We start from the raw sequence: 17,215 nt of genomic DNA on the forward strand, positions 1-17,215 counted from the left end.
TGAGATCCTAAGTTGATATATTTAGGATGAGATCATACATCTAATTTAGAAATTGCTGTATACATGCCCATTTATCAGAATTTAGTGCAAAACCTATGGGGTGTTAGGAGTCATTTCCAATTTGTGGCACTTGGGAGTAAATTTTTGTGAAATGTTTATAGTTGATCCTTAAATGGACAGCCAATTACAGTATAGCAGTTTATATTTTTGATATGTGAAGTGATAACATCATCCCTTTCAAAATAACCTGATTTGTGAATTGCCTTATGAGAGAGCATTGAATACATTAGTTTTAGACTAGTTTTGTAAAGTTGTGCAGATTGTAACAAAGGTATGTGGAAATGAGTAATGGCATCTGTTGGGTAGTTTTTTTTTTTTTTTTTTAATGCAATTAATTGTGAAGTTTTCACCAGTGATTGCTTTCAAAATGTATTTCTGGCTGTATATGGGGAGTAGGGCATTTTTTTTTTATCACTGCCTTGTTATAAATCCAATAAGGAATCAGGTCACATATAGCAATGGATTGTTAAATAACATTAGTTGCACTCGTACATCATGTATATTTATGTTAATCTTAAGTCCTGTTACAACTAAGTAACTTTGCTTCGTAGAAACGTAATGTAAATATAATGTTAGGATGGTTAATCCTATCTACCTAAATTAAAGACATCAAGAAATTATATTCTTGGCTTATCCTTTATCCAATGTAAGCAGACAAAATTTGTGCATGAAGTATTTTCTTACTAAGCTGCTTCTGTATAGATATATAGACTAATGACTGCACATTAATTGCCTTAGTATTCCATAATGCAAAAACACATCCTTTTGGGTGTGTAATGCTAAGCATTATGGGAAGGGCTATAACCCATACTGGTTTTGACCTTTATTGAGTTATGTTGAAGTGTGGGAATACCTCTCCAAAAACTGATCCATTAATTTTGCATCTGGCAAAACGGAGCGATTGTATATTAGTAATTTGTTTATATCTTTTAGAGCACTCATGAGGAATAGCTGCTAGGTGCTTCTCTTGGGAATGAAATATAAAAAATTTGGCTCTATCTATATATGTATACCATATTTTTTTTCAGCTGTGAAAGAAAAATGCACAGAATACATGTATTTTTCTCTATATTTCAACTTTGTTGATATATCCACATAGCACCTTTTTGTTTAGAGGAATAATTTTTCATTTTCTTCTCAAGCCTCATTTTTCTGTTGACATAAGAGTAACAAAATTTCATTCGTTAAGTGATATATTTGCCTGTTGCATTTAACTTGCATCTGGTGGATCAGATCAGAGTGCCCTTTGGTCTAGGACAGTGGTTCTTAACCGGCGTTCCCCAAAACACTTGTGTCCCCCGAACTGGTTACATGTGTTCCTCCAGTGAAAGAAATAACATGACACAGTTTTGAGTGTAATTAATACTTTGAATTGTGAATTTTTCTTACAAGAAGAACAATTAGTTATCTAGTCAACGGATCGTACTCTAAAATTGAAATTTTCTGAAATAACTGAGGAATTTTGGATTTTTGTACAAGCTGAATACCCTCTCTTCACAAAGGCACTGAAAATTTTGTTAGTTTTCAACATCATATTTGTGTGAGCTCTGTTAATCAAGATTAACCATATAATACATACTTCTACTGAGTCTCCCTGCTATCTTATATCATCAAACACCTGTTTTTTTTTTCTAACTTTCCTCTAATTTTAGTGTATCGGTGTGATGCAGTGTATCATTATTATTAGCTTTATTTTATTTTTAATAGTGACACCATGCATGGAAGATTCAAAAGTTGCATAGCATAGAAAGAGCATTACTGATTCATTTTGCCTTTGGCAAGTGTAATTTGTAAGTTATATTGCTAACATCATTATGGTGCTTAATGCCAGAAAGAAATTAAGAAAAAGGATTAACCATATAAAAACTAAAAAGTGTGAAAGACATTAATATAGACAAAGAAATGAGGGTAGCTATATCACATATTAGACTTCATATTGCTGAAATCTGCAAAAGCTGTCAAGCTCAAGTATTGCATTAAAATAAGTTCCATTTTTATAAAAGGCAAGTCCATGCATATTTTTATTGTTAGTTTTATGAATGTTTTGGTGTTCCCCTAATTTTTCTTATAATCAGAAGTGTTCCATGAGTTCTAATAGGTTAAGAACCACTGGTCTAGGATATGAGGTGGATGTTTTTGTTTAATTTTGGTTGTTAGCCTTCATTAAGTGACATGCATTCATTCGTTAACTTTTTTTCTTTCTTTCTTAATTTGGTGACAACAATGTTTTGAAGATTTACAGGATGTTCACATTTCGAACTGTGCAATGGTAACATAATGTCACTTCAAATAATTTTTCTATGCAAGCAAATAAACATGCTTAGAGGTTGTATTTCAGGAGACACTTTGTTCAGATATAATGAAATTGCAGTTATTTTAATGGGTATAATTAAATTTTCAATTTAATTATACCAGCAGAAATTGCCAGAATGATTTGGAACTTGGGTTAATGGATACTTAATTTCTACTGTATCAGGTCTAATCTAGTCTACTTAAAACAATGCAGTGTATCATTATTACAAGCTTTTTTTATTTTATTTTTATTTATTTATTTTTAATAGTGGCACCATGCATGGAAGATTCAAAAGTTGCATAGAAAGAGCATTACTGATTCATTTTGCCCCTGGCAAGTGTAATTTGTAAGTTATATTGCTAACATCATTATGGTGCTTGATGCCAGAGAGAAGTTTTGTATTCATGGTTGCTGGAAGGCTTTCGGGTTATTTTGCAGCAATTAGACCTCAAAAGTAAGCATTTGTTATGCAAGCAGCATCTCCTCAGGGAGTGCCCATGATACTATGTGATAGTGCCTCATAATTAAGTTGACAGTACTACTAGCTTTTTATCAGCAGTGTCATTATTCCAAGGTCCTCTAGGGTACTATTAATTGCATCAATCGAACTATATTTTAATCTTCCACTGAGTCTCTTCTATCTTATATCATCAAACACCTGTTTTTTTTCTCTAACTTTCCTCTCTTCCGTTTTGTAAGCATACCACCTTAGCTGAGCTCTTTGCAGACCTCTTATCTCCATAGTTACGAGTTTTTGATACTGTTTTATTTCTAACTAACTTGCAATGTATGGGTTGAAATTGGTTTGAAGATTGTCTTAAATTGCTAGTCTAGTATTTAGTTAATTTGTCTTTATTTCATATAATTTTATTCAACTGGCTCCTCATCATACCATCTTTTTCATTCTGTTATTTGTTTACATACATATTTAGTTTGCCATCTTTACTAAAAATTGTGCTTGAATACCTGATGTTTTAATTTTTCTGGAGCTTCTCCATTAAAAATGCATCAGTGCATTTTCAATGAAGAACATCATTTTTCATACCAATTTGTAGTAGTTATTCATTTGTTTTAGTCAAGTATATAACATCTACATAGGTCAAAAGAAAATATTTTGATTTTGACAAGCACAGTTTGTCCTGATCTCAGCATTTTCTTTTCTCATAGTTTTGCTTAAAATCTGAAATATTTGCTATTAAACTGTCATTGAATTGCCTATATCTGAGTATTTTAAAAAGTGATGGTCATCAAACATCCCCACTACTAGAGAACAATCAGTTAATTAGGGATTACCAATGTGAATTCTGTAACTGCTATGCAGAAGACTCCTTCCTAACTTTTAGTTAGGATTTTCTTTAGACCTTTTGATATTAAAATTTTATACAAATTTTGATATTTTCAGTTTTTTTTTGGGGGGGGGGTCAATATTCAAATATTAACAAATATTATTTCTAATTATTACATGAAGCTTGTTTGGGAAGGGAACCTTTCTGTGAGCCTTTTGTAAAGTGTTCTGAATGCTAGTCACGTGTGTTTACTTACATTGTTTATGATAATAATATGAAATATTGAACATGATTCTTTCTTATAAATTAATACTATCATTAATATCACAAGATATGGAACAAACCAGTTTTTAAATACAGTATTGCTTGAAATTTTTTATATAAGGAGTGGTGAGTGTGTCGGATTCTGACTTGCCCATTTAAAATAGTTTGTACGATTTGAAATTGAGAGCTAAGGTTCACTGGAGCCAATCCAGCTATGGTTGAGTTATATTCTCTGTTCATAAATTATGACCCTTTGAATACTTGTGAAAACATCTCGTAGAGATTTAATTTCTTTAATACTGATTTCTTTGTTATTGACAGCGAAAATGCACATACATCTAGCTGCTTTTTGAAGAACTTGACTCAAAGAACACAATTCATTGCATTTCCATCTATAAAGTTGCTTTCAAATTAAGCAAAGTGAAACTCAGCAGATTGCAATACTTGCATATATATATATATATATATATATATATATATATATATATATATTCTGAATTAATCATTACCAAAAAATGAAGATAAGTGCACCAGTAATATTTCCTATCAAGTATTATATATTACTCAAATATTTTAATATATTATTTTAGGGGAATTATAGGGATATATTTAGTCAGTTCTTCCATAGTAATTTTTTTCATATATAACAACGTAAAAGATGCTAACAATTATATCTGATCAGCATTTATTGGATTCAACAAAATATCCTGAAAGTTTGAAATATGCATCACATTCGTTTGGGTCCAGTTAAAATTCGTGATAAGTGCAATTTCAGTTTTTTGATATTTTAATATTCATGCTGTCTATTAATAGCAACATAGGTGTAAAATTAATTTTTATTCAGCATTTCCTGTTGTGTGGGACTTATTTCCTATATATAACTGCACAGCTGTTTTTACGAGATTTTTGTAGAGATCCCGCACAATATATGTATTATTTACCAGAAGAGAGAATGGGTTTATTAATAAAATGTAATGGTGATTACATTTGTGATTATCTTGATGGACCTGTGTTTCACTCAGGATTTCTCCATGAGTGCAGGTCACAAAGATGCCTCCAACGATCTCAATCTTTAGCCTCTCTCTTCCATGTTATACCCATAGATTTCACTAGTGGATCTTCTCATCTTGTAGGTGGTCTTCCTGGTTTTCTCTATTCTTGGTTGCCAGTTGAGTATTCTATATGTCCATCTGTTATTCTTGAGTCTGGCTATGTGACCTGCCCATCTCATCTTGCTTTCATATACTGCAGTTACCACATCTTTTATGCCTGATCTCTTTCTTAGTTCTGTGTTTCTAGCATGTTCCATTATGCTAATGTTACAAATCCTGCGTTCTATCACGCTGAGTTATTCTGAGTCTTTTCTTGTCATGTTCCATGTTTCTGATCCATGTGTGAGTGATGGTAGAATATTACTATTAGTTTTGCCTTCGGAGAGATGTCAAGATTTGGATCAGTAAGTGTTTCTTTTAGTCTGTTGAATAATAGCCATGCAGCTTTTTTTCTTTTGGCTAGTTCTTCAGATAAATCGTTATTCATTTTTATTGTTTGTCCTAAGTAATTGGACAAACAATAAAATGTAATCAAGCCTATAGAACAAGTAGGAGTCAACTTGTTCCATAGGGATGGTATCAATACATAGGTGAATGTCACTTGTGTAGATGTTTTTGATCCATTTTGTTTTTTCTAGATTCATTTCTAAGCCTATCTTACTGCCATTTGTGTATACTTTTTCACCCATTTCTTGTAGGTCTTTTGGGTTGTGGGATATCAGTACTAGATCATTGGCTAACATAAGGATTTGTAGCTTTTTGCCATCTATGCTTATTGCTCCGTTTAGGTCTTTTTTTTTCAGAATGTATTCTAAAGTGCTGGTAAATAGATTTGGGGAGATCACATTGCCTTGGGGAACCTCTCTCTTTATATCTTTATTTATAAGTTGATCAAATAGGGTTATTTATGTGGTCTGATTTTTGTTAATTTCTTTTATCATGTGGATGTAAGTAGGGTCCTCATTTATTTCCAGTAAGGCACCGATGACTGCATTGTGTTCTATGGTATCAAATGCATTTTTAAAATCGATAAAGAGGAAACATAGAGGGATTCGGTATTCTCTGCATTTTTCTGTTAGTTGTGAAATGACCTGGATATGATCTATTGTTGAGAAGCCTCTTCTGAATCCTGCCTGCTCTCTACTGGAGTTGTCTTCGAGAGTGTTTTGGATTCTATTCAGTATTACTCTGTTCATGATCTTATATATGTGAGAGTGAAGATAGATTGGACGATAGTTTTTTTTATGTCTTCCTTGTTCCCTTTTTTGAATAGAAGTATGGTTTTTGACATTTTCCATTCTGAAATTTTTCTTTCTTTGACGTACCATGTGAATCTGGCAGCCAAGGCTTTGAAGATAATTGGTCCACCTTGTTGGACTTCTTCAGCCTTAACATGATCAAGTCCTGATGCTTTACCTTTACTCATTTTCTTAAAGGCATGTTCTGTTTCTTCTGTCAGTACACCTGGTATGTTGCTTGGTTTTGGAATGATAGGTTCTGAAACTTGGCACTTAGGTGCATAGAGATCATTATAAAAATTCTGCACAATTTCTTCTCTCCTTTTTCTGTTAGTATATTTTTCTCTATTTTGATCCTGTAAAGCAGATGGAATTGACTGTTTAAAATTTAAGTTTCTCTATTTTTTTCAGGCTGGTTTTTGCCTACACTGCTTCTCTTAGTTTTTGTATCCTGAAAGCTTTGTAGTCTTCTGGAATTCTTTTCCTTAGTAACTTGCAGATAATTTTGTATTCTAGAAAATTTTCTTCAGTTCTTTTCTCTTTTTCAGTAGTTCTATAGTTTGAGGTGAGAGTCATTCTCTTTTGTTTCACAGGAATTTTCTGATTTTTTCTTGCACTCATTGAATTTATCAATAAAGTCAATATAGTCATCATTTATGTAACAGTTTTTAATAGTCCATTCGGTCTCTTCTATGTACTTCCTGAACTTGTGGTAGTCTATTTGTTTGGGTTATCTTTTATGGTTTGATGTTGCCCTGATATGTTTTTTTTTTTTTTTTTTGTGGTCTATTCTTATAATGGCTCTGAGGAATAAGTGGTCAGAATCTATGTTGAAGTATGTTTCGCCTATTGTACCAACATTTTGTACCAGTCTTACAGTCTGTTAAAACGTAGGCAGTTTCATTTTTTTGTCTCTCCATTCGGTGATTGCAAGTCCATCTTCTTCCTAGGCGTTTGTTGAAAAAAGTGTCCATGATAAACAGTTCAGCTGCAGCAAATTCAGCTAATCTCTCTCCTCTTCTATTTCTTTCTCCCATGCCATATGGTCCTATAAACTTTTCGTTTTCTTTTCCGCATCCTATTTTGGCATTAACATCACCACCAATGAATGTGTATGTTGACTTAATGCCTGTTCAAGATTCATGTAAAAATTTTCTATTTCTTGATTATCAGCTACAGATGTTAGAGCATAGCAGGATATTAATTTTATTGCTGTATTGTTCTCTATTCCAATTAAGAGTACACTTATTCTTTCAGAATGATGTTACAAGAAAGAATCAACTTGGTGTTAAATAGATTTAACAATGAAGCCCACTTCGCCTTGTTTGCCATTGTTTGAGGATACTCCAAGGAGTACCTGTGATATTACCTTGTACCATCTTGCTGTCAGTTCTGTCAATCTTTTTGTTTTATTCACTAGTAGGATATCCAAGTTGATATTTCTTTGATTAATAAATCTATTCTGTAGTCTCTTGCCCAAGTTCGAGTATTGAGGGTACCGATTGCCATTTTCATAGATTTAAGAGGCAGTCTTTTTTCATCTGCGATATTCTTAGCACCCCTGACCACACTCAGTGCCTTACTGCCGCTGTGGGAAGGTGTGTGGGCCGTGCAGGACTCGGGGCCTTCTCTGTTGTAGTGGCATCTTTGCCGTGGTCGCATATGCACTTCTCCTGACTAAGGTTCTGAAGTGTTTGCGAGATCTCTGTTAGTGATGTTGGGTCCAGGTCCGATAATGGTTAGGATTCCCAACACCCCAGGGTGCACCAAAGGGAGGTAGAGTTGGACTTTGCACCCCACATTTGTGATAAGCAGTATGATTGAGGAAGAAAAAGAAGTTAAATCTGGTGTCAGACAAGGATGTACATTATCCCTTCTGTTATTATCTGTATGGATCACATTGTGTAGGAAAGTAGGATTTAATACCTGATATCAGTTATTAAACCTGATATCAAAATTGGAGATGTTAATGTCAACTCTTTGCTTTATGCGGATGATGTTATACTTCTAAATAAATCTGCTACAAGTCTGCAAGATTCCCTGACTAAATTCAATAACTGTTGTAATAGATATAGTATGAAGGTTAGCAATAACAAGACAAATACAATGAAAATAGGCAGAAGCATTTAAATATTAACTGCATTATGAATGGAGAACCTGTAGAACATTTTAGCTATTTAGGCACAATTTTTAGTGAAGATGGTAAATTAAATATGGAAATAGACAACAGAATCAAAAAAGCTGGTATGGTAGGAAGTGAACTGAATAAATTTATATGGATTATGAGAGAAATTAGTTAAAACTCTAAATCACCTGTGTACAAGACAGTGTTCAAACCAATTTTAACTTATTGATCTGAAAGCTGGGTCAGAAGTAAAACTCTTGACCAAGGGCTAGAGACTGCAGATATGAGAGTCCTGAGAAAGATTAGGAGCATGAACAGATGGCATCAATGGCAATATCATATTAAAAACAAGGATATATGGGGTGCTTAAGGGTCAAAGCTATATATAACTGAGAGGAGACCTCCACATAGCCTTTAAAGGAATGCGGAAAACTGACCAGAGATTCTTACCTAATTTCCAATCCTCACCTTGTGTTGCACCCTGTTAGGTATCTACCTGGATACTGAACGGATGAGGGTGGGCTGGCAATTTGGTAAGAGTCTACGAGTGAGAGAGCAAGCTAGTGGTGTGCAGCTTTTTATATCATACGTTGAGCAGCGCTCCTACAGCATCATAGCCTTCCGCTCGGCACTTCCTTTGCATGCGGTTCCAGTCCTCCTCCTCGCATCTCCCAGGAAACTCCTGCACGCAACTTACTCCGTGCGTATGTGACTGCCATAGGGCATGTTACTAATCTGAATGTCTCATTTGCGAACTTTGAACTCACTTTTACATACTAACATAATTCTCATCAATTTTTCTTCCATTGTTAAATTTATAAGAACAGGTAATATTATCTTACATAGAAACAGTCCAATATTAAAAGCGTTTATTTAAATAAATTTCAAGCAATTAAGATCTCTACTTATATATAAGTATTTCTCTCAGTGATTTGATGCTTGTTAAATCCTGAATGAGATATTTCACAACAAGATCTCTTCATTCAAGATTTAACACCAGGCATGCAGTCAGGAATACATATCCATACTTGAAGTAGAAAAAGCCACCAAAAGCCTGAAATGTGGAAAGGCAGCAGGAGTAGATGATATTCAACCAGAAATGCTTAATGGAGGTATAAAATGTTACGCTGGCTGCACTGCATTGTTTGGAATGCCCGGACAGAGAGACTAATTCCAGATGATTGGAGTAGAACCCTCATGGTACCCCATATATAAAAAGGGAAACAAAACCTAATGTGAGAATTACAGAGATATTTCATTACTGAGTGTTCCTGGTGAGATTTATGCAAGAAGGAATGTGGAAGAGAAGCTTGGTGAAGAACAAGCTGGATTCAGGCCAAATAGTGACTGTCAGGATCAGATTTTCATTTTACGACAGATCGTTATATTCTCATGATTTCTTAACTAAGATCTGTATTTAAGTTTTGTAGATCTGGAAAAGGAAAAGACAAGGTGCCAAGAGAGAAGCTATTCAAAACGCTACAGTTGTATTATGGTGTCAGTTGGGCATTATATTAAGCAATACTTAGTCTTTATTTGAGTTGTAAATCAGCAGTTAGAATTGAAGGAAGTACAGGAAGGTGGTTTAATGTTAAATCTGGTGTCAGACAAGGATGTTCATTATTCCACCTGTTATTCATTATCTATATGGATCACATTATGAAGGAAAGTCATTAAACCGGATATCAAAATTGGAGATGCTAATCTCAGCTCTTTGCTTTATGCGGATGATATTATACTTCTAAATAAATCTGCTACAAGTCTGCAAGATTCCCTGACTAAATTGAATAACTTGTAAAAGATATGGTATGAACATCAGCATTTAAAGGACAGACATTGAAAATATCAACTGCATTGTGAATGGAGAACCTTTACAACAAGTAAAACATTTCAGCTACTCAGGCACGATTTTTAGTGAAGATGGTATGGTAAATTAAATATGGAAATAGACAACAGAATCAACAAAGCTGGTATGGTAGGAAGTCAATTGAATAACTTTATATGGAATAAGAGACAAATTAGCCAAAACATTACTTTAGCTGTATACAGTGTTTAAACCAATTTTAACTTATGGATCTGAGAGCTGGATCAGAAGTAAAACACTTGACCAAAGACGAGACCACAGATATAAGAGTCCTGAGAAATAGGGGGCTTAGCAGATGGCATCAGTGGCAATATATCATTGTAGTATTAAAAATTATGATATTAGGAAAAAACTGGACATTGTCACAAAAATCATTTATGCTTTTTTTTTTTTTTTTTCTGTGATAAAATATTGTATCAGCAATAAATAGGTTATTTAACTTTAGTAGTATTTCATCTCATTCGTTGGTTTCATCAATCCCGAAGTTTCCCGTTATATCTTTTATCTTCTGTGAATGTTCCAATCTTAGCATTGAAGTCACCCATGATTAAGGTGATATCTGTTTTCTTGGTAGCATTTATTTCATCTTGAAGACATTCAAAAAATTCTAGATATTCTTCATGTGATTGATCAAGGTGCGTATACTTGAATTATAATTAAGTATATGCGCTTCTCTTTTGTTTTGAATCTGCTATTGTTCTAGAAGATATTGGTCTGATTTCTAGGAGAGAAGTGATCAAATAATATATTGTATTCTGCCGCATTTTAGCTCTAACATTCTTTCGCCTGACCAATGAGTATGAGTTTCAGCAATTCAGGTTACATTCCATTTTTCCAATTCTTTCTCAGTCACTTTTAATTTTCCAAGTTTGAATAGTGTCCAAACATTAATTGTTGAAATATGGCTAATATTTTTGGCAGATCACATTGTAAACTTCTCACCTACCTTATGTGGTGTTAGGACAGGCACTTTGATTGTCCTGTATGTGGTAGCATTTTTTTGAATCTCTTCTAGCTATACTATTCATGAAGTTTAAAGGCAGATATGCAGCCAGCTTGTCACTCATCTGCTGCAGTGTCCATAATTTAGGTGGGATAGGTACCTGGGAGAGAAGGCAGACTTCCACCGCATGTGGTGAGAAAATAGGAAAACAGAAAAGAATCACACCTAGCCTTCGAATCCTCTAATAATGTTGGAGGGGAGGGCAAGTGTAAATATAACAGGTGTATATTACATGAAGTAAGGCATGGTCCAGCTTCAGATGCCTTGGGTTTGCCATGCCCATACTCACTAAAGTGAGCCTTTGAAGAAGTTTGCCATATACTTTTGAAAAAAAAATATATGGCAAAATAGATGTTGGAAAGGATCGTTCAGCTCTTGTTCAGCTTCTGCCTCCTTGCTATTAAGGTGGGTGTAAATGACTCAAAACAGTTACTAGTTAGCACAACTCTCCTATATCATCATCATCATAAATTCCTGCCATGTACCCTCAAGGGGTGTACAGGATATGAAAGTACTACATGAAAAAATTACATCATTACTAACTTCCTATCTACAATTTTCCTCCAAATCAGTCTGTTACTTGTCAAGACTCCAACTTTATCAGATCTTATATTTCTATTGTCTAAGGCACTTTGTACCGTATCAATCCACCTATATCTTGGTCTTCCCCTGGGTCGTTTTCCTGCCAACCTGGCAGAGAACACTTGTTTTGCTAATCTTTCCTCGCCCATTCTATTTAAGTGACCATACCACCTGAGATTAGCTCTGCTAACGCATTCTTGGATGCTGATAATGTCAAGTTCTTTCCTAATATCCTCATTTTTAATATGATATTGCCATTGATGCCATCTGTTCATGCCTCTAATCTTTCTCAGGATTCTCATATCTGCGGTCTCTAGTCTTTGGTAAAGTGTCTTACTTCTGACCCAGCTCTCAGATCCATAAGTTAAAACTGGTTTGAACACTGTCTTGTATACAGCTAATTTAGTGTTCCGACTAATTTCTCTCTTATTCCATATGAATTTATTCAATTGACTTCCCACCATATATGTATCCTAGTAATATGTAGATCTCTCTCTTGCCAGTCTCTTTTTCATTTGTCAGATGCAACATGCTCTTTGTATTATAGGTAGGTAAAAGCCATAGTGCTTGATAACTAGCAGATACTGCAGCTGTGATAACTAGCAGATACTGCAGCTGTGATAACTAGCAGATACTGCGGCTAGATGATATAATTTAAGAAATTTAATGACGAAGCTGAGAGATATTAAAATAGAAAAAAGTTTTATTATTTGGGCATGCAACTAGTTTTGTTTTCTTTGGCTTCATCTAGTGCATAGCATGAAAAGAGAAATACAAAAAATATACATTACAGTAGCTATAAATTAATTTATAGCTGTTCTCTTGTAGTGTGTGTGTGTGTGGTTTGTATTCACTGTAAAAATTTTTGAAATACACAGAAATAAAATATTTAGACCACTATTGGTACGGAGGTGTCCAGATGTTTTTTTTTTTTTTTTAATTTTTAGATGATAAAATAAAGTTCAGAAGATGGATAATGAACAATTTTAAGCATGTATAATGCTACCTGAATGCTGAAACCATAATTTAAAAAAAAAATGGTCAGGTTAATTTGAGTATTGGCTATAATTGTTTAAAGGAAAAGATGTATTTGTGTTAAATCCTTTTACCAGTATACATATATTTTTCCATACCATGCATGTATCAGTGGTTTCTTAGCATTTCTGTATTTGTTTGGGACTGATACAGTGTTGAAGCTGAATAAATAGCAAACTTTAAACAGCCTGAAAGGAATGCAGTTATTTGAATTTTTAACCCATTATTCACTACTCACTTTCTTCTACATCCTGTCAGGACATCCATTTTATTAGAAATGAATGCTTTAATAATTCGAAGCTAGGCTTAGTAAAATTCCATTTTGACTGAAGCTTGACCTGGGGATGTCACCAATTATGAATATCAGTTAATAGCATTTTAATAGCAATAATTTCAGCAAACCTTCAGTTTTGCTGAAGGCACAATCAGTATATAAATTAACAATGGGGAAAGAAATGGTAGCAGCTTCATAATATCACATGATTGGTATTATCAAGATAGAGCACAGATGAGATAATTTTTTAACTAAATAATTGTAGCAGTTTGATTGAGCAGTAAAAAAAGGAGTATGTTCTGTAGTTTGATACTGAATGTGACTAAACTTCTTGAATGGTAGGAATCAATTTCAGGTAGTCATGTGTCCAAATTTCAAAATGCCATTGGGCAGTGCAATATTATCTGATTGGATGAATAAAGATGTCTGATTTACCCACCTCACAATTGTATTTTTATTGGCCTAAAACAAAACAGTGATACAACTTGAAAATTTCATGTTGCCAGTTTCTTCAAGGAACTGGGATGAATGGTGAAAAGTTAGCTACAGGAACATACTCCAAATCACCATCGGCAGAATTCAAGGTTTGCACAATCAATCGAAAAGAAGGCAAGCTGGCAGAATAATTGAAGTATGGTTGACATTATTGGTGCTACTGAAATGAAGAAAAAAAAACAAGTGATTATTTTAAATAACATACAAGATGTTAAAATCAGACAATAATGATCAGGAAAGGGAAGAAGTAGCTATAGCATTGAACATTAAATACAAAGATAATCTTGAATGGCAGACAATATTGAGTAGCAATAGGTAAACATCAAAACAAGAATTAGACAATGAGAAAGATTTGTGTTTATGGTCCTACAGAAGGTTCTGCTGTGAAAGAAGTAGAGATATGAAGGAAAGGCTGACAATATTGCAGAAAATTGTGCAAGAAGGTTTTTTTAAAAAAAATCAAAATTGAGCAGCATTCAGAAGGGATGGACTCAAACACAGAAAAAAGTTAGCTAAACAAGTCATGAGAAAACTTCTAAAAATATAGAAGATAAATATCTCGAAGGTAGCAAAGTGTTTGAGTAGCTATTGAGCAATTGAAAAAGTGCTGTAAAAGGAATTGGATAATTGACTTGAAAATGGGAAATAAAATTACTCCAGACATCTAGAATATGTTTTTCAAGATTACTAAATGAAACCAAAAGTTACAGAATAGTGGTAGAATGTTTCAAGAAAAATGCAATCAGAATCACGTATTAATACTGGAGGTAGAAAAAGCATCAAAAAACTGAATTCTCAGTAGGCAGAGTAGCTGGTATTAAACTAGAAATGCTGAAATATAGAGGTATATACAAGTTTTACAGTTGCTGCACTGAATAATCCAGAAGTCATAGAAGATGGTTGCATTCCAGATTATTAGACTGGGACTCTTATAGTATCCATCTATCTTCTTCAAGTGTTATCCCCTTGAAGGAGGCTGGCAACCATGTCGTGGAACTTTTTTCTTTCTTTTGCTGCTCTGGAACATTTATGGTAATTCAAACCAGTCCAGTCCTTAATGTCTTCAAACCACATTCTCCCGAGTCTACCTCTCCCTCTTTTTCCACCCAGTTTCCCTACTAATATTAGTTTCTGAATGCCTTCTTCTCTAGTTAGATGTCCAAAATATTTAAGTTTTTGTTCTTTAATTATAGTATCCATCTATAAAAACAGAAATAAAACAGTATGAAAATTAACAGTAATTTCTTTAGTGATTGTTCCAGTAAAGGTTTATTTGAGAAGTGAAATTTTTCAGGCAAAGAGTTCTTGTTCTTTAATTTTAGTATCCATTTATAAAAACAGAAATAAAACAGTATGAAAATTAACAGTAATTTCTTTAGTGATTGTTCTAGTTAAAACTTATTTGAGAAGTGAAATTTTTCAGGCAAAGAGATGGTTGGGTCAGAATTTCACTTTTGACAGTTAAGAAATTGAGGATCTGTATTTAAGTTTTAGAGATCTGGTAAATGCCAAGAGAAAGCTATTCAAAATGCTGCAGTTATGTGGTGTAAATGTGATATTGAGCAGTAGTCTGTATTTCAGTTCTAATTACTGTTAATCAACAGTTAGAATTTGGAGGTGTGATATAGGTTTGATATTCTGATAAGTGTGAGAAAAGAGTGTACATTATTTCCACTTAGTTAAGGATATAAATACCAGGTCCCTTGTAGTTGTAAACTGTCTTATTTTGGCCAAACAGGCAGGACAGCGAATATCAGAATTTCTGAACACAAGGACCACATCCGGTTTCACAAGTACAACCATTCTGGTCTTGCAGACCATGCTCTGGATACACGCTACACACACCATAGCAAATACAAATTCAAAAGACTATTTATGGAATCGGCCTCAGCCCTAAGAAATTCTCCAAACCTCAACAAATTTGGTTGTATGCGACTGCCCCAAATTTGGAAGGCTTACATCAGCAGACCTTCAGCCCAACGGCCAAGAACATGTACTTAGCCCGCTAGAGGGCACCCTCAGGACTTTTAGGAGAACAATAGCTTCATCTCTTCATTCCCAGTTACTGTGTTGTAGTGCCTATGTGCACGTGCCTTTTTTTGTAAGTTCCTTTAGAAGATGGCAACGTGACATTGCCGAAATATTGGAAAGTATTTATTAAAGTATAATTTAATTTATATCCTTAACTACGTTGTTCAATTCCTTAAGTGTTTTAATAATTATTTCCACTGTTATTCATCTCTGTTGATTACATTATGAAGGAAAGGAACAGTAAATCTGATATCAGAATTGGAGATATTCAGATCAGCTCTACTTTAAGCAGATGCATCTATTGCAAGTCTTCAAGATTATTATTATTACCCAAGACCTCATGGAGTCAGACTCATCTTGGAGGACTTTTTATCACACACAAATTCCCTAAGTAAATTGAAGAACTGCTATGATATATAATAAATTTGGTGTGAAAATAGGCAGGAACATAGAAAAAAATCAATTGCTTCCTGAATTGGAAACCTAGAGAACAAGTAAAATATTTTAGCCATTTATGCATAATTCTTAGTGAAGATTGCAAATTAAATATGGAAATAACAACCATATGGTTGTATAAATGGCAGATCAATGGAATGTATGGGTTAAATATATGAATACAGACTGAAGATTTATGGTGAACTTGAATAAGTTTGTAGAAGTTTAAAGTGATTAGCAGTGGTATATCATTGTCTATATATATATATATATATATTTAATTTATTGAGGCATATCATTTAAAAAAAGGGGGAGGGACTTTATTTCTCAAGCCTTGCTATCTGCTATTAAAAATGCTATCACTCTTAAGTTCACCATAAATGTTCTGCCTGTATTGATCATTTCTTGCATCATCTTAAATAGAAATGCTACTTGATATATTCTTTAATCAGCTGCAGCTTTTTATGACATCTGTTGTGAGGTGTAATTTGTTTCCTTATTTCCCCCTTAATATTGATAAAAACATTTGGTTTTTGGAAAGTATAATTTATTGCACTGATTTTTTTTTTTTTTGTTAGAATGACCCAATATATTGTTTAGAAAATTATTTTTTTATTAAATATTTATTTTGTCCCTTCTGCAACTGCTCACCATCTGGCAAAATTTTCTCTCTGTGGGCAGACATTTGTCAAGCTCTGCAGATAAGTATAATGATATATTGTTCATGTGAGTAGGACTGCTGTTTTATGGGGTTAAAGACATGCCCAGTTTGACATAATGTCAGGAGAGAAAAGAATGACATCCTCACTTGTGAAGCCCCCTCAAAAAAGTTCTCTTTACACTGTGCTTTTTAAACTTTGATATTATTAATTTTATTAATGAAATAATAAAGATTTTAAGGCTTTAAATAAGAAATGAGTAGTTTCTATTTAAAAAGGCAAGTTATAAAACATGCATGATGTAAGAATTTTTTGTATATGTGTTCACACAGTCCACTGATTCACTTGCAGTTTTTTTTTTTTTTTGAACATCTTAATGATATTGAAAATAGCTCAAGTAGGCATTGTTTTTTTAGATTTTTTTAAAAAAAAAGTGACAGTTACAATGATTTTGCAGAGGATGTTATAGATATGCATTTTCATTGAAGATCCATTTTTCTTTTGTGTTTCTCTCCTAAT

Source organism: Typopeltis vanoorti, chromosome 18 (assembly GCF_054136105.1).
Source record: "Typopeltis vanoorti isolate ZY-2024b chromosome 18, IOZ_Tvanoo_1.0, whole genome shotgun sequence".
Classification (NCBI taxonomy): domain Eukaryota; kingdom Metazoa; phylum Arthropoda; class Arachnida; order Uropygi; family Thelyphonidae; genus Typopeltis; species Typopeltis vanoorti.